This window comes from Vigna umbellata, chromosome 1, assembly GCF_029865625.1.
Source record: "Vigna umbellata cultivar VRB3 chromosome 1, Vumbellata_1.0, whole genome shotgun sequence".
NCBI lineage: Eukaryota > Viridiplantae > Streptophyta > Magnoliopsida > Fabales > Fabaceae > Vigna > Vigna umbellata.
In genome coordinates, this window is record NC_142165.1 from 37,591,783 (window position 1) to 37,611,328 (window position 19,546).

Consider the following 19,546-nt stretch of genomic DNA (forward strand, 5'->3'; position numbering starts at 1 on the left):
AACATAATTTGAAAACCCCTTGTGAAAAGCTTTACCTTGCGTTAAGTAGAAAATATTTTGTGGTATTGACAAATGTTCAAGTTTGGGGTTGCTGGGAAGTTATGAAAGGGAAATTGAAAGCATTGAGCTAAGAGCTAAGAACTAAGTATGTGTAAAGAAAAAGAAAAAGAGAAAGAAAAGAGAAGAAAAAGCAAAGCTCAATGCAAAGGAAAGTTGGGAATAAGTAAGAATGGTTGTGTTTATATGATTCTCTTAACTCAAGGGTTTTGTGATCTAGAAAAACCAATTTTCTTGTTAGCCCAGCCACATTATAAGCCATTGAAAAGTCCTTGTGATGATGCATGCTTGTGAATGTATTTGATTGTGGTTAAATGAAAGGCAAAGTCAATTCATGTGACATTGTGATAGTAGAGTGAATGAGTGATTACCTCTTATACGCTTGTGTTTGAGTGAAACACTTTACCTAGTGAGGAAAGATTCCATGAGCACATGAACATCCAGGCTTAGTTGATTGATCATTCATGAAAAATAGCATTTGTTGGATATTAAGTGACTTTGTGAACACTAAAGCATGTGCATGTCTTGATTGAAGTCTTTGTCATGAGCTTAATTGAAGTACTTACTTATTTTGAAAAGAGGATTTGTGAATGGAGTGAACCATTGTATTGATTGGTAGAAGATTGAGTTACATCTTGTTTGCTTGAGGACAAGCAAAGTTCTAAGTTTGGGGTTGTGATAACAGTTGAAAAACTGTTATTTTCATGCTTAAAATTGATACTAAAAGCAACCTTTAACACTCAGAAACTAGCTTGAACTCATATTTTTTCTTTAGTTTTGTGAATAAGAGAGTTGAAAGTGAATTTAATGGTTTTGTGCAAGATTCCCTTGATTTTGTAGGCTAATTGAATTATTTGAAAGAAGAATTGAAGTATCGAATGATTGGAGTGCTGAAAAGTCAACCAGAAACCAAAAAAGTCAACCAGTCAACCAGAATACGGAAAAAAGTCAACCAGACGAGTTTTTGTCCAGTTTTCTGCGATTTTATGATCTGTTTGGGCCTGGACCCGTTTTCTATTATTTTTATGTCCTATTTAAAGACCTAGATGTCTTAGGGTTTGTATCTTTGGCTGGGAGGAAGCAGAAACACACTTTTCACCCCTTGGGGGTAGATTGGGAGATGGTGACTGATGAGTCAATATTTTCTTCACTTCACTTAATCTATTGTGCTAGAATTAATCAAGGAATTGTGCTTGAATGTCCAGTATTTTCCTATTTTTGCTAATTGTGCTTAATTTGACCAAAAATTGTTATTTTAATTAATTTGGATTATTTGAGCTTATTATTTTCATTTTGGATTGTAGGAAAATTTTGAAAATATAATTTGGGATATTTTGGAGGTCCAAAGAAAATGCCACATCAAATATACTTTAAACTAAAATGAGAGGAGGTGTGAATTTCATTTTTGGGGTGCTTCAAATGGAAAAGGAGGTGTGCACAAAGAAAAAGGCAACAACACACCCATCCCATGGAAATTAATTGGAGTGGTGCTGGAATGAGGAGGGCATTCAACAATTTCTTTGGCTGCCATGTCCAGCTTGGATTTTAGGGAGGCTTTCGGTCCAGCAAAAGCAGCTACGGATGGGGGGCTTCACGCGTAGACTGGGAAGCACAGGGGTGTGTCCAGCAAGCGGTCCAACTTTCATGAATGTGAGGCGCGTCCAGCTAGCTGTGAGAAGGAGGACCTTCATTTTTGAGAAGTGCACACCACAGCCTATGATAAAGTGACGCATCCAGGGCTTTTGGAAGAAATACGATGATTAAAGAGAAGTGTTGGTGGACTTCACGGGATAGAGCTTGGACGTGTTGGAGCCGCCACCTACAAAAAAAAAAGAGAATATTATTCTAAATTGAAAAGAAAGCACACGTAGACGGGCTGAGAAAAATAGCTCCAAGTTTCTTAAGTTGATCCAGCAAAGCATGTGGGCTGATTCATCTTTCACGACAGCTGATCTAGAAAGAAGAGTGACACCCAGCAAGTGTCCAGCAAGAAGGCAACAGCACGCTGGAAGGGCCATCAATTTCTTTGGCACGGTCCAGCAACTTTTGAAGAAACAACAGCTTTCACGCTCCAGGGGTTGCGCCTAGCAGAAGCAGGTGTGTGCTTGGAGAGAATGGGAGGTGCACAAGCAAGAAGCTTCCATGGTCCAGCGTGAAGACAAGCTCCAGCCGCAACCTAGAGGGGGGAAGTTCATTTTAGTTTTAAAAGAAGCAAGTGACAGCGCAGGAGAGGGACGCAGATGACGGAGGGCTACGGCTGAAGAGTTGCGTCCAGTAGGGAATGAATTTTTATCATTTTACTTTGTTTAGAAAAAGAAGGATACGCTTGGTTCATTATTTTGTGTCTTCCATGTTTATTATTCAGTTTTCTTTATTTTGAATACAACCGGTCGACACACTCTTCTTTGCTTTGAACATTGTTTTGGATTTTGGAGGAAAATAGCGTGGCACACTTGCTTTTCTCGGAGGATGAGTTCTTAAATTATTATTCACTCTTGCCTTTTTCATTTTGGGTTTATATGCATCTTTGATTGAAGCCTTTTATTGCTTCTATGCTTCAATGTTCAAGCTGTTGAGGGGGAATGAAGTGATGTTTATGTTTTTATTTTGATGTCCTTGGGAATGAAAAGAAGCAAAGCAAATGGTGACATGGCTGTTGGCAGGAGATGTCACGTGCATATAAGTTTTCTTTTATATATTGTAATGAGAATGATTTTTACATTCCAATTGTTGAAATACAAAAAGTGAAGGAGCTGCAGGTTTGGAAGTTAAATTCAATGAATCATCATTCACGTTTTTCAATGTGCATCATTACTTTTCTTTATATCTTTTTGCCGTGGTGAATGTGTGGTGACAGATGAGCACAATGAGCATTAATTTTCTTTAGCTAAACATTGCATTGGATGGAAGAAGAAAATTAACTCTTGCGTTGGAGAAAAAAAAAAGATGTGCACGGTGTTTCTTTCTTTCTTTCTTTTAGGAGAGCAGGTCTTGAGTAGGTTATGTCCACTAGGGGTTAGCATCCATAGGTTTTATTTTCTTTTTATTAGTTCAAGTATATGCACTGAAACGGATTGGATATTATATATATTGGGATGCATTCAGCTTGGAAAGATGCATACTAATTCATTTTATTTTCACTCTTCAAACGTTTTTAATACCGTTTCCGTGATGAATGATGCATTTCATTTTTCTGTTGTGAGTTTTCCAAGAGTTGTTGTAGTGTTCAATTAATTTATTAGTTAAGCATTACTCTTTTAATTGAAGTTTTATTCCAGCCGTGTGCATTTGATTGTTTATATTTTAATAGCTTTAATTGCGTTTGGATATTTACCTATTGCATTGTTTACTTTAACGTTTTAATTTATTTCAATGCTTTCAATTATTTTTGGTTGTCTTTAATTTCCAGATTTTAATTTAGTTCATTTCGAATCACAAAAACACTTTCAAAACCCCCCACTACGTGTTTGTCCTAAGACCCGAACCACATTTGGTCCTTGAGAGACGACCTAGGAGTCACTTCCTAGCACTATATTGCATTAATTTTGCAATCAACTTTTGTGTGAGGTGCGACCCTCTCAACAAAATGGCGCCGTTGCCGGGGACCAACGGTTCGGTCTTAGGTCTTTTGTTGTGTTAGTGTGTGTTGTGTTTTGTCTTGTGTTGTGATGTTCTGTTTTCTGTGTGTGTGTTGCATGTATAAATGTGTTGTGTTTTATTTGTTTCGTAATTTTTAGTATTTTTCTTTTTCCATGTCTACCTATTCTGGTTATGTGAATAGTGCTTATTTTGTGAGTGCCTCTGATTATGATTCTCCTTCTGCATCTAACTCTAAGTACAGTCCTCATGTTTATTCTGCTGATTTTTATGCTAAGAACAATATGGCTCATCCTCAAACTTCTGAGAGCTCTCTTTGGGAGCTGGTTTCACTTAATGAGGATGATGTTCATTGCGTTCTCACCACTGGACTGATACATCTGCTGCCAAAGTTTCATGGTTTTGCAGGAGAATGCCCACATAGACATTTGGAGGAGTTCCACATCATGTGCTCTTCACTGAAGCCTGCACATGTCCCTCTTGATCACATTTTCTTGGGAGCATTTCCGCATTCATTACAAGGAGCAGCTAAGGATTGGAAAGACTCTCTTCCTCTAAGATCCGTCACCGATTGGGGATATCTTGAGCATCAATTTCTGAGCAAATTCTCCCCTGTGTAGTATGGTTACAGCAACGATCCTGGATGGAATGATCCTAACCTGGGATGGCATAGTACTCCACAACATCATTATCAAGAACCACCATTCCAGAGTACTTTTATGTCTCCACCAGTCCAACAATACGAGAGTCAGCAGTATGATGCTCCTGCCCCAATAGCTCCTCCGCCTTCTACTTCTAAGCCTACATTGTAGGAGTTGTTGGAGCAAATGACCATGCAGAACCTTCAGTTCCAGCAAGAGAACAGAGCACACCTTCAATGTTTGAGCAATCAGATAGGGCAGATGACCACTCAACTTAATCAGGAACAGTCTCAAGATTTAGAGGAATCACCATTTCAGACTGTTCTGATTCCTGATGATGTTAGTGTCATCCACATAGAAGATGGGGAGCAGAGTTATGAGCTTACTACTACGCCACATACTTTCCCACCTTCAAATGTCCCTACTCTTGCATCTGAGGAGACTGATAAAGATCTTAAGGAACAGGCAAAAATAAGCAGTAATTTTGAACTAGGTAGACCACCTTCATTTTCCCACACTCTACCAATCTTCAAGGAAGTGGAGGTAAACATACCTAATTTTGACTATGCTGTTGATGAATATGTTGTTGATAGGTATGTTGATGATTGTATAGTTGATGAGTCTGTTTTTAATTCTTCCTCTCTGCATGATGAGAACCAATTTTTGATATCACATCCGAATATTTATTCTCCATGCACTGAACTTGAATCTGAGTTTGTGGTTGATATTGTTTCTAAATTTGAAAGTGATTCATGTTCTGAGAGTGTATCTGAGGTTCAGCCTGTTACACTAGGATTGGGTGTTATACCCCTGCATGAAATTTCTGTAGAGCCACATTGCACTAACCCTATTGCAGGAGGTACAAATGAATTTGATCAACAAACACCCATAGTGGACAACAAAGGTGCTGACACTGACAAAAGCTTCAAGATCAATAGGCACCTGCTGAACCCACTCATCAACAATCACTTCTTCTTAAACCCAGTTGTGGAAGACATTTCCCTGCTTGATCAAATATGGAGGATGAAGCAATTTTTCCTCAAAACTTCCTGGTTGGATCCAACGGTGGAAGACATCTCCCTACAAGTCCAAGATTGGCAACTACCACCATGACCAGGGGAGTTTTCCTTTTCTCTTCTCCTCCTTTTCCTACTTTTATTGCACTTGTCCATGATCTGTTGATTGTTCTGGTTTCTGATCTTATGCTTATGACACATTGAGGACACTGTGTAGTTTAAGTGTGGTCTATTGGGGGAGATTCTGATTTTTTTTCTTTGTTAGTTATTTGTTCTGTTTTTTGTGTTTAAATTTTAAAATTTTTTCTGTTTTAAAGTTGTTTTAGTGTGTCTTTTGTGCAATTTTACATGTTTCTCTTGATTTCTGGATTTTATTTGTAGATGTGTCCATCACTTTATTGATACTTGTGGTTTGAAATTCTTGCTTTTCTCTCCTTGGGAAGATGATTATGATGTTTGAGAGGCTGAATTGATTGTGACAATTACCCTGTGTGAGATTTGAGCCACTCTATGTTCTTTCTTGTGTGTGATATGTCTCTTGATTGCTTGCGCATATGCCTTGGCTTGACTCTTGTTGATAATTCATGATTGATATGCATGTTTGGAAGTGATAAAGGCAGTTTTGTTCTTGAGCCTCTCTAGCCAAATAAGCTTACCCTGTTCTAATCCTTTGATAACCACTTTTGAGCCTATACTTTCCCCATTTCTTTGTTTTGAAGCTCATACACTAGCCCTAAGTGAAACAAACCATGATTACCTTAACCTTAGGGAATTTTGGAGCTTTGGAAGTGTTTTGGGAACAAGTGTGGTCTCCTTGGGGATTCTAATGAATTGGCTAGTTAGTTCCTCTTCTTGTTTTGTTGTTGTAAATATATGTGTATCTTGTCTTTTACAATTTTGTTCTGAAAAGAGAGAAAAGAAAAATAGACAAGATGAAAAAAAAAATTACAGAAAAATGAAAAAAAAAATTGTGAATAATGGAGTCAAGAAGAGGATTGAATTAGAGGTTTTGGATGTGAGTTGACTGTGTTTACACTTGTTCCCCATTGCTCCTCTATTTCTTTTGGTTTGTAGCTTCTCATCCATATGTTATCCTCCCTTGTCCTTGGCCCTATTACATCCATAAAAGACCTTTTGATTTGAACATGCATATGTTTTAAGTGTTGATATTAGAGGTTTGCCAAGCCTGTTGTTGCTTGCTTTCTTGATTGCATTGAGTTGATATTTCTTACCTTAGACACTTGAGAGAAACACTGATAGTGCATCTGTGAGGTTTTGTTACTTTTGACTCACCTCTTGAGCTGATTGATTATTTTACCATGTTTGAATTGTTTGGATGAATTTCATGAGTATATGCTTTCTGTAATTATGTGTTGGATATTGTCTACATCTTTTCTTTGTCCAGATATCTTGAGAACTATGTAATTTTGTTTGTTTCCTTACGAGTTTTTATTTTTCTGTGTTCTGAGTTTGTGTCGTACACCTGATGTCCTTTGAACTATTCCCTGATTTTCGTCTTGGTTTTGCCCAGGAGTGCAAAAGACTAAGTGTGGTCTATTTTGATGAGTCAATATTTTCTTCACTTCACTTAATCTATTGTGCTAGAATTAATCAACGAATTGTGCTCGAATGTTTAGTATTTTCCTATATTTGCTAATTGTGCTTAATTTGACCAAAATTTTTTATTTTAATTAATTTGGATTATTTGAGCTTATTACTTTCATTTTGGATTGTAGGAAAATTTTGAAAATATAATTTGGGACATTTTGGAGGTCCAAAGAAAATGCCACATCAAATATACTTTAAACTAAAATGAGAGGAGGTGTGAATTTCATTTTTGGGGTGCTTCAAATGGAAAAAGAGGTGTGCACAAAGAAAAAGGCAACAACACACCCATCCCATGGAAATTAATTGGAGTGGTGCTGGAATGAGGAGGGCATTCAACAATTTCTTTGGCTGCCATGTCCAGCTTGGATTTTAGGGAGGCTTTCGGTCCAGCAAAAGCAGCTACGGATGGGGGGCTTCACGCGTAGACTGGGAAGCACAGGGGTGTGTCCAGCAAGCGGTCCAACTTTCATGAATGTGAGGCGCGTCCAGCTAGCTGTGAGAAGGAGGACCTTCATTTTTGAGAAGTGCACACCACAGCCTATGATAAAGTGACGCATCCAGGGCTTTTGGAAGAAATACGATGATTAAAGAGAAGTGTTGGTGGACTTCACGGGATAGAGCTTGGACGTGTTGGAGCCGCCACCTACAAAAAAAAAAGAGAATATTATTCTAAATTGAAAAGAAAGCACACGTAGACGGGCTGAGAAAAATAGCTCCAAGTTTCTTAAGTTGATCCAGCAAAGCATGTGGGCTGATTCATATTTCACGACAGCTGATCTAGAAAGAAGAGTGACACCCAGCAAGTGTCCAGCAAGAAGGCAACAGCACGCTGGAAGGGCCATCAATTTCTTTGGCACGGTCCAGCAACTTTTGAAGAAACAACAGCTTTCACGCTCCAGGGGTTGCGCCTAGCAGAAGCAGGTGTGTGCTTGGAGAGAATGGGAGGTGCACAAGCAAGAAGCTTCCATGGTCCAGCGTGAAGACAAGCTCCAGCCGCAACCTAGAGGGGGGAAGTTCATTTTAGTTTTAAAAGAAGCAAGTGACAGCGCAGGAGAGGGACGCAGATGACGGAGGGCTACGGCTGAAGAGTTGCGTCCAGTAGGGAATGAATTTTTATCATTTTACTTTGTTTAGAAAAAGAAGGATACGCTTGGTTCATTATTTTGTGTCTTCCATGTTTATTATTCAGTTTTCTTTATTTTGAATACAACCGGTCGACACACTCTTCTTTGCTTTGAACATTGTTTTGGATTTTGGAGGAAAATAGCGTGGCACACTTGCTTTTCTCGGAGGATGAGTTCTTAAATTATTATTCACTCTTGCCTTTTTCATTTTGGGTTTATATGCATCTTTGATTGAAGCCTTTTATTGCTTCTATGCTTCAATGTTCAAGCTGTTGAGGGGGAATGAAGTGATGTTTATGTTTTTATTTTGATGTCCTTGGGAATGAAAAGAAAGCAAAGCAAATGGTGACATGGCTGTTGGCAGGAGATGTCACGTGCATATAAGTTTTCTTTTATATATTGTAATGAGAATGATTTTTACATTCCAATTGTTGAAATACAAAAAGTGAAGGAGCTGCAGGTTTGGAAGTTAAATTCAATGAATCATCATTCACGTTTTTCAATGTGCATCATTACTTTTCTTTATATCTTTTTGCCGTGGTGAATGTGTGGTGACAGATGAGCACAATGAGCATTAATTTTCTTTAGCTAAACATTGCATTGGATGGAAGAAGAAAATTAACTCTTGCGTTGGAGAAAAAAAAAAAGATGTGCACGGTGTTTCTTTCTTTCTTTCTTTTAGGAGAGCACGGTCTTGAGTAGGTTATGTCCACTAGGGGTTAGCATCCATAGGTTTTATTTTCTTTTTATTAGCTCAAGTATATGCACTGAAACGGATTGGATATTATATATATTGGGATGCATTCAGCTTGGAAAGATGCATACTAATTCATTTTATTTTCACTCTTCAAACGTTTTTAATACCGTTTCCGTGATGAATGATGCATTTCATTTTTCTGTTGTGAGTTTTCCAAGAGTTGTTGTAGTGTTCAATTAATTTATTAGTTAAGCATTACTCTTTTAATTGAAGTTTTATTCCAGCCGTGTGCATTTGATTGTTTATATTTTAATAGCTTTAATTGCGTTTGGATATTTACCTATTGCATTGTTTACTTTAACGTTTTAATTTATTTCAATGCTTTCAATTATTTTTGGTTGTCTTTAATTTCCAGATTTTAATTTAGTTCATTTCGAATCACAAAAACACTTTCAAAACCCCCCACTACGTGTTTGTCCTAAGACCCGAACCACATTTGGTCCTTGAGAGACGACCTAGGAGTCACTTCCTAGCACTATATTGCATTAATTTTGCAATCAACTTTTGTGTGAGGTGCGACCCTCTCAACAAAATGGCGCCGTTGCCGGGGACCAACGGTTCGGTCTTAGGTCTTTTGTTGTGTTAGTGTGTGTTGTGTTTTGTCTTGTGTTGTGATGTTCTGTTTTCTGTGTGTGTGTTGCATGTATAAATGTGTTGTGTTTTATTTGTTTCGTAATTTTTAGTATTTTTCTTTTTCCATGTCTACCTATTCTGGTTATGTGAATAGTGCTTATTTTGTGAGTGCCTCTGATTATGATTCTCCTTCTGCATCTAACTCTAAGTACAGTCCTCATGTTTATTCTGCTGATTTTTATGCTAAGAACAATATGGCTCATCCTCAAACTTCTGAGAGCTCTCTTTGGGAGCTGGTTTCACTTAATGAGGATGATGTTCATTGCGTTCTCACCACTGGACTGATACATCTGCTGCCAAAGTTTCATGGTTTTGCAGGAGAATGCCCACATAGACATTTGGAGGAGTTCCACATCATGTGCTCTTCACTGAAGCCTGCACATGTCCCTCTTGATCACATTTTCTTGGGAGCATTTCCGCATTCATTACAAGGAGCAGCTAAGGATTGGAAAGACTCTCTTCCTCTAAGATCCGTCACCGATTGGGGATATCTTGAGCATCAATTTCTGAGCAAATTCTCCCCTGTGTAGTATGGTTACAGCAACGATCCTGGATGGAATGATCCTAACCTGGGATGGCATAGTACTCCACAACATCATTATCAAGAACCACCATTCCAGAGTACTTTTATGTCTCCACCAGTCCAACAATACGAGAGTCAGCAGTATGATGCTCCTGCCCCAATAGCTCCTCCGCCTTCTACTTCTAAGCCTACATTGTAGGAGTTGTTGGAGCAAATGACCATGCAGAACCTTCAGTTCCAGCAAGAGAACAGAGCACACCTTCAATGTTTGAGCAATCAGATAGGGCAGATGACCACTCAACTTAATCAGGAACAGTCTCAAGATTTAGAGGAATCACCATTTCAGACTGTTCTGATTCCTGATGATGTTAGTGTCATCCACATAGAAGATGGGGAGCAGAGTTATGAGCTTACTACTACGCCACATACTTTCCCACCTTCAAATGTCCCTACTCTTGCATCTGAGGAGACTGATAAAGATCTTAAGGAACAGGCAAAAATAAGCAGTAATTTTGAACTAGGTAGACCACCTTCATTTTCCCACACTCTACCAATCTTCAAGGAAGTGGAGGTAAACATACCTAATTTTGACTATGCTGTTGATGAATATGTTGTTGATAGGTATGTTGATGATTGTATAGTTGATGAGTCTGTTTTTAATTCTTCCTCTCTGCATGATGAGAACCAATTTTTGATATCACATCCGAATATTTATTCTCCATGCACTGAACTTGAATCTGAGTTTGTGGTTGATATTGTTTCTAAATTTGAAAGTGATTCATGTTCTGAGAGTGTATCTGAGGTTCAGCCTGTTACACTAGGATTGGGTGTTATACCCCTGCATGAAATTTCTGTAGAGCCACATTGCACTAACCCTATTGCAGGAGGTACAAATGAATTTGATCAACAAACACCCATAGTGGACAACAAAGGTGCTGACACTGACAAAAGCTTCAAGATCAATAGGCACCTGCTGAACCCACTCATCAACAATCACTTCTTCTTAAACCCAGTTGTGGAAGACATTTCCCTGCTTGATCAAATATGGAGGATGAAGCAATTTTTCCTCAAAACTTCCTGGTTGGATCCAACGGTGGAAGACATCTCCCTACAAGTCCAAGATTGGCAACTACCACCATGACCAGGGGAGTTTTCCTTTTCTCTTCTCCTCCTTTTCCTACTTTTATTGCACTTGTCCATGATCTGTTGATTGTTCTGGTTTCTGATCTTATGCTTATGACACATTGAGGACACTGTGTAGTTTAAGTGTGGTCTATTGGGGGAGATTCTGATTTTTTTTCTTTGTTAGTTATTTGTTCTGTTTTTTGTGTTTAAATTTTAAAATTTTTTCTGTTTTAAAGTTGTTTTAGTGTGTCTTTTGTGCAATTTTACATGTTTCTCTTGATTTCTGGATTTTATTTGTAGATGTGTCCATCACTTTATTGATACTTGTGGTTTGAAATTCTTGCTTTTCTCTCCTTGGGAAGATGATTATGATGTTTGAGAGGCTGAATTGATTGTGACAATTACCCTGTGTGAGATTTGAGCCACTCTATGTTCTTTCTTGTGTGTGATATGTCTCTTGATTGCTTGCGCATATGCCTTGGCTTGACTCTTGTTGATAATTCATGATTGATATGCATGTTTGGAAGTGATAAAGGCAGTTTTGTTCTTGAGCCTCTCTAGCCAAATAAGCTTACCCTGTTCTAATCCTTTGATAACCACTTTTGAGCCTATACTTTCCCCATTTCTTTGTTTTGAAGCTCATACACTAGCCCTAAGTGAAACAAACCATGATTACCTTAACCTTAGGGAATTTTGGAGCTTTGGAAGTGTTTTGGGAACAAGTGTGGTCTCCTTGGGGATTCTAATGAATTGGCTAGTTAGTTCCTCTTCTTGTTTTGTTGTTGTAAATATATGTGTATCTTGTCTTTTACAATTTTGTTCTGAAAAGAGAGAAAAGAAAAATAGACAAGATGAAAAAAAAATTACAGAAAAATGAAAAAAAAAATTGTGAATAATGGAGTCAAGAAGAGGATTGAATTAGAGGTTTTGGATGTGAGTTGACTGTGTTTACACTTGTTCCCCATTGCTCCTCTATTTCTTTTGGTTTGTAGCTTCTCATCCATATGTTATCCTCCCTTGTCCTTGGCCCTATTACATCCATAAAAGACCTTTTGATTTGAACATGCATATGTTTTAAGTGTTGATATTAGAGGTTTGCCAAGCCTGTTGTTGCTTGCTTTCTTGATTGCATTGAGTTGATATTTCTTACCTTAGACACTTGAGAGAAACACTGATAGTGCATCTGTGAGGTTTTGTTACTTTTGACTCACCTCTTGAGCTGATTGATTATTTTACCATGTTTGAATTGTTTGGATGAATTTCATGAGTATATGCTTTCTGTAATTATGTGTTGGATATTGTCTACATCTTTTCTTTGTCCAGATATCTTGAGAACTATGTAATTTTGTTTGTTTCCTTACGAGTTTTTATTTTTCTGTGTTCTGAGTTTGTGTCGTACACCTGATGTCCTTTGAACTATTCCCTGATTTTCGTCTTGGTTTTGCCCAGGAGTGCAAAAGACTAAGTGTGGTCTATTTTGATGAGTCAATATTTTCTTCACTTCACTTAATCTATTGTGCTAGAATTAATCAACGAATTGTGCTCGAATGTTTAGTATTTTCCTATATTTGCTAATTGTGCTTAATTTGACCAAAATTTTTTATTTTAATTAATTTGGATTATTTGAGCTTATTACTTTCATTTTGGATTGTAGGAAAATTTTGAAAATATAATTTGGGACATTTTGGAGGTCCAAAGAAAATGCCACATCAAATATACTTTAAACTAAAATGAGAGGAGGTGTGAATTTCATTTTTGGGGTGCTTCAAATGGAAAAAGAGGTGTGCACAAAGAAAAAGGCAACAACACACCCATCCCATGGAAATTAATTGGAGTGGTGCTGGAATGAGGAGGGCATTCAACAATTTCTTTGGCTGCCATGTCCAGCTTGGATTTTAGGGAGGCTTTCGGTCCAGCAAAAGCAGCTACGGATGGGGGGCTTCACGCGTAGACTGGGAAGCACAGGGGTGTGTCCAGCAAGCGGTCCAACTTTCATGAATGTGAGGCGCGTCCAGCTAGCTGTGAGAAGGAGGACCTTCATTTTTGAGAAGTGCACACCACAGCCTATGATAAAGTGACGCATCCAGGGCTTTTGGAAGAAATACGATGATTAAAGAGAAGTGTTGGTGGACTTCACGGGATAGAGCTTGGACGTGTTGGAGCCGCCACCTACAAAAAAAAAAGAGAATATTATTCTAAATTGAAAAGAAAGCACACGTAGACGGGCTGAGAAAAATAGCTCCAAGTTTCTTAAGTTGATCCAGCAAAGCATGTGGGCTGATTCATATTTCACGACAGCTGATCTAGAAAGAAGAGTGACACCCAGCAAGTGTCCAGCAAGAAGGCAACAGCACGCTGGAAGGGCCATCAATTTCTTTGGCACGGTCCAGCAACTTTTGAAGAAACAACAGCTTTCACGCTCCAGGGGTTGCGCCTAGCAGAAGCAGGTGTGTGCTTGGAGAGAATGGGAGGTGCACAAGCAAGAAGCTTCCATGGTCCAGCGTGAAGACAAGCTCCAGCCGCAACCTAGAGGGGGGAAGTTCATTTTAGTTTTAAAAGAAGCAAGTGACAGCGCAGGAGAGGGACGCAGATGACGGAGGGCTACGGCTGAAGAGTTGCGTCCAGTAGGGAATGAATTTTTATCATTTTACTTTGTTTAGAAAAAGAAGGATACGCTTGGTTCATTATTTTGTGTCTTCCATGTTTATTATTCAGTTTTCTTTATTTTGAATACAACCGGTCGACACACTCTTCTTTGCTTTGAACATTGTTTTGGATTTTGGAGGAAAATAGCGTGGCACACTTGCTTTTCTCGGAGGATGAGTTCTTAAATTATTATTCACTCTTGCCTTTTTCATTTTGGGTTTATATGCATCTTTGATTGAAGCCTTTTATTGCTTCTATGCTTCAATGTTCAAGCTGTTGAGGGGGAATGAAGTGATGTTTATGTTTTTATTTTGATGTCCTTGGGAATGAAAAGAAAGCAAAGCAAATGGTGACATGGCTGTTGGCAGGAGATGTCACGTGCATATAAGTTTTCTTTTATATATTGTAATGAGAATGATTTTTACATTCCAATTGTTGAAATACAAAAAGTGAAGGAGCTGCAGGTTTGGAAGTTAAATTCAATGAATCATCATTCACGTTTTTCAATGTGCATCATTACTTTTCTTTATATCTTTTTGCCGTGGTGAATGTGTGGTGACAGATGAGCACAATGAGCATTAATTTTCTTTAGCTAAACATTGCATTGGATGGAAGAAGAAAATTAACTCTTGCGTTGGAGAAAAAAAAAAGATGTGCACGGTGTTTCTTTCTTTCTTTCTTTTAGGAGAGCAGGGTCTTGAGTAGGTTATGTCCACTAGGGGTTAGCATCCATAGGTTTTATTTTCTTTTTATTAGTTCAAGTATATGCACTGAAACGGATTGGATATTATATATATTGGGATGCATTCAGCTTGGAAAGATGCATACTAATTCATTTTATTTTCACTCTTCAAACGTTTTTAATACCGTTTCCGTGACGAATGATGCATTTCATTTTTCTGTTGTGAGTTTTCCAAGAGTTGTTGTAGTGTTCAATTAATTTATTAGTTAAGCATTACTCTTTGAATTGAAGTTTTATTCCAACCGTGTGCATTTGATTGTTTATATTTTAATAGCTTTAATTGCGTTTGGATATTTACCTATTGCATTGTTTACTTTAACGTTTTAATTTATTTCAATACTTTCAATTATTTTTTGGTTGTCTTTAATTTCCAGATTTTAATTTAGTTCATTTCGAATCACAAAAACACTTTCAAAACCCCCCACTACGTGTTTGTCCTAAGAGCCGAACCACATTTGGTCCTTGAGAGACGACCTAGGAGTCACTTCCGAGCACTATATTGCATTAATTTTGCAATCAACTTTTGTGTGAGGTGCGACCCTCTCAACAGTGACGGCTCTCCTCTTCTCTTTCTAGGGTTTTTCTATCTCTTTCACTCTTTCATTATTGTTCATCTAGCTTCACCATGAATATTGTGAACTAAACTTTGTATTGTTGTTGGGGAATCAATGTAGTCTTGTAAAACTCTCATATATGGAATTTGTTTTAACATCTTATTTTAAGACTTATGCTTTCTTTCATCATTAGTTAGGGTTTTTCCTCTTTGCTTAAAGCTTGCATTGTTTAACTCATTCATTGCCATGATTTTGTCGATATGGGAACGTACGTGGAAATCTAGATCCGGGGAATTTCTCCCAATAGCATATTGGTTGCCTTTAAGCTTCTGCACTTCAGAATTAATTACTAGGAATGCTAGGAATTGTATGAACTCGTAATTAAGGATAGGCCTTCATGCAAGGTCATTTAGAGAGTGGCATTAGCATTGATGAAAAGAATGATGAATTCCTAAAGTATATGAGAGTGGATAAGATGAAATTTATAACCCCAACAACATACTCATCCATCTAATTCATTAAAGTGTTTGTATTCCTCTTTTCCATTGATCAACTTCATGCATACATGTTTAATTACTGTCTTTTGCATTTAAAACCTAAAATAAATTGTTTACAAGTCTTAAATAATCAACAAATCATATAACTAACTAGGTCGTGAGTCCTTTGGGAAAACGATACTTGGTCTTACCTAGTTTTATTACTTGATACGATTCGGTCACACTTGCCGATTGTTAAACAAGTTTTTGGCGCCGTTTTTCGGTGTTCATAAATTTGTCATCAAGTTTTTGGCGCCGTTTTTCGGTGTTCATAAATTTGTCATCAGTATTCAACTCCATTCATGGAGAGCTAAGCATCTAGGGCTATTCTGCTGTAATTCCATGACGGATTCTGAGGTTACGTTCAGTTAATGCAATTGTTTACTTTGATTATTCATTTAAGTTGTTCTCTCTATGTCTTTCATCTCTGTATCTTGTTAAAAGTAAAGATTTTTGCATCATAATGTGTTTGAATCTACATGCATATTGATTATATGAGTTCTAGGGTTTCTAGGTTTAATTGAGAATTTACTTTGCTTTAATTTAGGAACTTTCATATGATTAAATGGTTTTTACTATCAATTGAGAATGTACTTTGGTTGATTAGTAATAATTTCAACTATAATCAATTGAGAATTTACTTTGATTGATTAGCTTTTAATTTGGTCAGGAGATTTAAGAATAGACATGATTAAACACAATAAAATTTGATTGAGAATGTACTTTGGTTGAATTTATTGTGAATAATCTAAAAAGGTTTTGCATTTGATTGAGAATTTACTTTGGTTAAATGCATGATCACCCTCAAATTAATTAAGAATGTACTTTAATTAATTTGAAACTTAAACAATAATCAATTGAACAATTATCCGGAATAACCGATGATGAATCTATCTTGGAAAAGCAGTGGAATTAGCCTATTTAATCATAACTGTTTTTTTAAGTTTCTTATTTATTCTTTAAACATTCTTCAACCATTACTTTTATTCATAAGCATTGCATAACATTCATAAGAGTCAGATATTCGAAAGCAATTCCGTGTTCGTTGGGAGACGAGTCACGGTTACGTTAACGCTATCTACTTTCTTAAATACTACTTGGCAATACTGAAGTTGCCTTGAAAAGTAGTATTAATTTGATAGCCTCAACGACAGCGTATCAAATTTGGCGCCGTTACCGGGGAATACGGTTAGTATTTTGAATATTTTGATTCTTATTTTTATTTTTTATTTGTTTATTCTTTTTATTTTTTATTATTTTTATTTTTATTTTTATCTTAATTTTTTTATTTAACCACTAGTGCAGAAATGGCCTTTAACGTCACCCCATAGATGTCCGTCCACAACAACCCCAACGTACATAATTGACCGGTGGCATATCCATAAATAAGTGAAACTCTAGACGTCTGTTGTGGGGGGGGGGGGGGACGTCTATAATATTATAGACGTACGGGCCCCACCCACGGACGTCTAAGAGGCTGGAACAATCACCTCTTCAACTCCCCTATCAGCCCCTTAAACGTCCGTTCTAGAGGGGGCCGGACATGTATAATATTATAGACGTCCCTCTCCCCATATAGGACGTTTCGGGTGCTGACAGGGTGGTTGAAGAATTAATTGTCTTTAGCCCCTTAAACGTTCGTTGTGGAGGGGGCCAGACGTCTATATTATTATAGACATTCGTCCCCCCATATTGGACGTTTCGGGTGCTGACAGGGTGGTTGAAGAATTAATTGTCTTCAGCCCCTTAAACGTCGGTTGTGGAGGGGGCCGGACGTCTATAATATTATAGACGTCCGGCCCCCTCCACAACGGACGTTTAAGGGGCTGATAGAGGGGAGTTGAAGAGGTGATTGTTCCAGCCTCTTAGACGTCCGTGGGAGGGGCCCGAACGTCTATAATTTTATAGACATCCGTCCCTCCCCACAACGGACGTGTAAGGGGCTGACAGGGAAGTTGAAGCGTTCATTTGTTTCAGCCTCTTAGACGTCCGTGGGGGGGGGGGGGACGGACTGACAGGGAAGTTGAAGCGTTCATTTGTTTCAGCCTCTTAGACGTCCGTGGTGGGGGGGACGGACGTCTATAATATTATAGACATCCAAGCCCCTCCCACGGACGTCTAAAACCCCCCACGAATATCAATTTTAAATTCCCAAAGACGTCATATTAGTGATAGCCCCGACGTCTATAGGATTATAAACGTCGGGGCCCCATAGTACCGGACGTCTAATAGTATTTATACTAAAACGCGAACCACGAGCAGTTACGCTAACTGTTCATCGTCTTCCCCGCGAACGCCCTCGGCGACATTGCATTTCCAGTGCGTTTTCTCTCTTTTGGACCGTTTAAATTTACTTTCAATCTGATTACATTGCTATGTGATGAAATATCTTTGCTTTGAAGCGATTAAAAATCGTTTTTGGTGCGTTTTGGTGCAGTTTGTTGTATGCTCTTGAGCGGCTTTTTGGACTGTTTTTGGCCTACGTTTTAGGCCGTGCCCTCCTCGATTTCCCTCCCTTTCATTTGGAATCTACTTTTCAGGTTAGCTTGTTCGTTGATAAAGGTTTTTTTGTATGCATGTTATTGGTTTTTGTGTATGCATGTTTTTGACTCTAAGGTATGCATGTGTTATTGGCTTTTGAATATGCATGTATTAGTTGTGTTATTATAATTGTGATATGTTAATGTAAGTATCAAATCATTGAGTGACACTTAGTTCCCGTTTGAAATTTAACACAAACGATTAATCTTTTAATCATTTGTGTTAAATTTTGAATTGTCCGATTGGACAATTTGAGAAAATTAATTTTCATAATTTGCAAAACATGTCAATTGGAGTTTATGGATAAGATTGATAAAATTTCGGTTCAGTATTTGTGTTGTTCTCCGGATGCATATTTGATTGTGGCCATTGTTGACTACTCTCATTTCGTGTATTTCGGAGACCAATGCGAAATGCTGACGAAATCTTATCAATTTTATCATGTAGACTTCTTTGCACGTGTCTTAGCAAATTATGAAAATTAATTTTTTTGAATGGGTAGGGCTAACCTTGTGAGAGTTAAGAAACTTATACTGATGATTTTATGAACATAGTATGGATCTAAGCTGGATGAATGAACGTCGCATCAGTGAAGAATATGATAAGGGTGTTTCGGAGTTCTTGCAATACGTTGAACAAAATGCTAAGTCTGTGAACGGGACATATTTTTGTCCTTGTGTTCGTTGTCTTAATCAAATACGGCAAGACTTAGGCAATGTGCGTGATCATCTATTCATGTACGGCATAATGAGGACTTATACTGTTTGGACTTGGCATGGAGAAGTACTGGATCAGCCTACCACGTCACACGGAACGGATTATGTGGAAGAATGGATGAGTGACCATTTAGAGGACATGATACGTGATGTCGGTGAAGATAATTTTGGAAGAGCTAATTTGTATGATTCTCTTATTAATGATTCAGAGCAACCGTTGTTCCGAGGATGCTCGAACTTTACACGTCTGTCTATAACTTTAAAGTTATTTAGTTTAAAAGCAAGGAATGGATGGACCGATAAAAGTTTCACCGAGTTGTTGGAGTTGTTGAAGGAGATGCTTCAAGAAAATAATACTCTACTATTCGTAATTACGACGCCAAAAAAATTTTTTGTCCAATGGGTCTTGAATATCAAAAGATACATGCTTGTCCTAATGATTGTGTTTTGTACACAAAGGAGTTTGCTTCGCTAAAGTATTGTCCAACATGTGGTTTATCCCGTTTTAAAAAAAATCTGACAGAATCACTACTAATGAAGGTAATGATGGTACACCTGCTAAGGTGATGTGGTATTTGCCTATAATACCTAGGTTCAAACGTATGTTCTCTGTAAAAGAAGATGCAAAGAACCTTAAATGGCACTTTGACGAAAGAGAGTACGATAATATTCTTCGACACCCTGTTGATTCATCACAATGGAAAAAGATAGATGACAAATTCCCAAAATT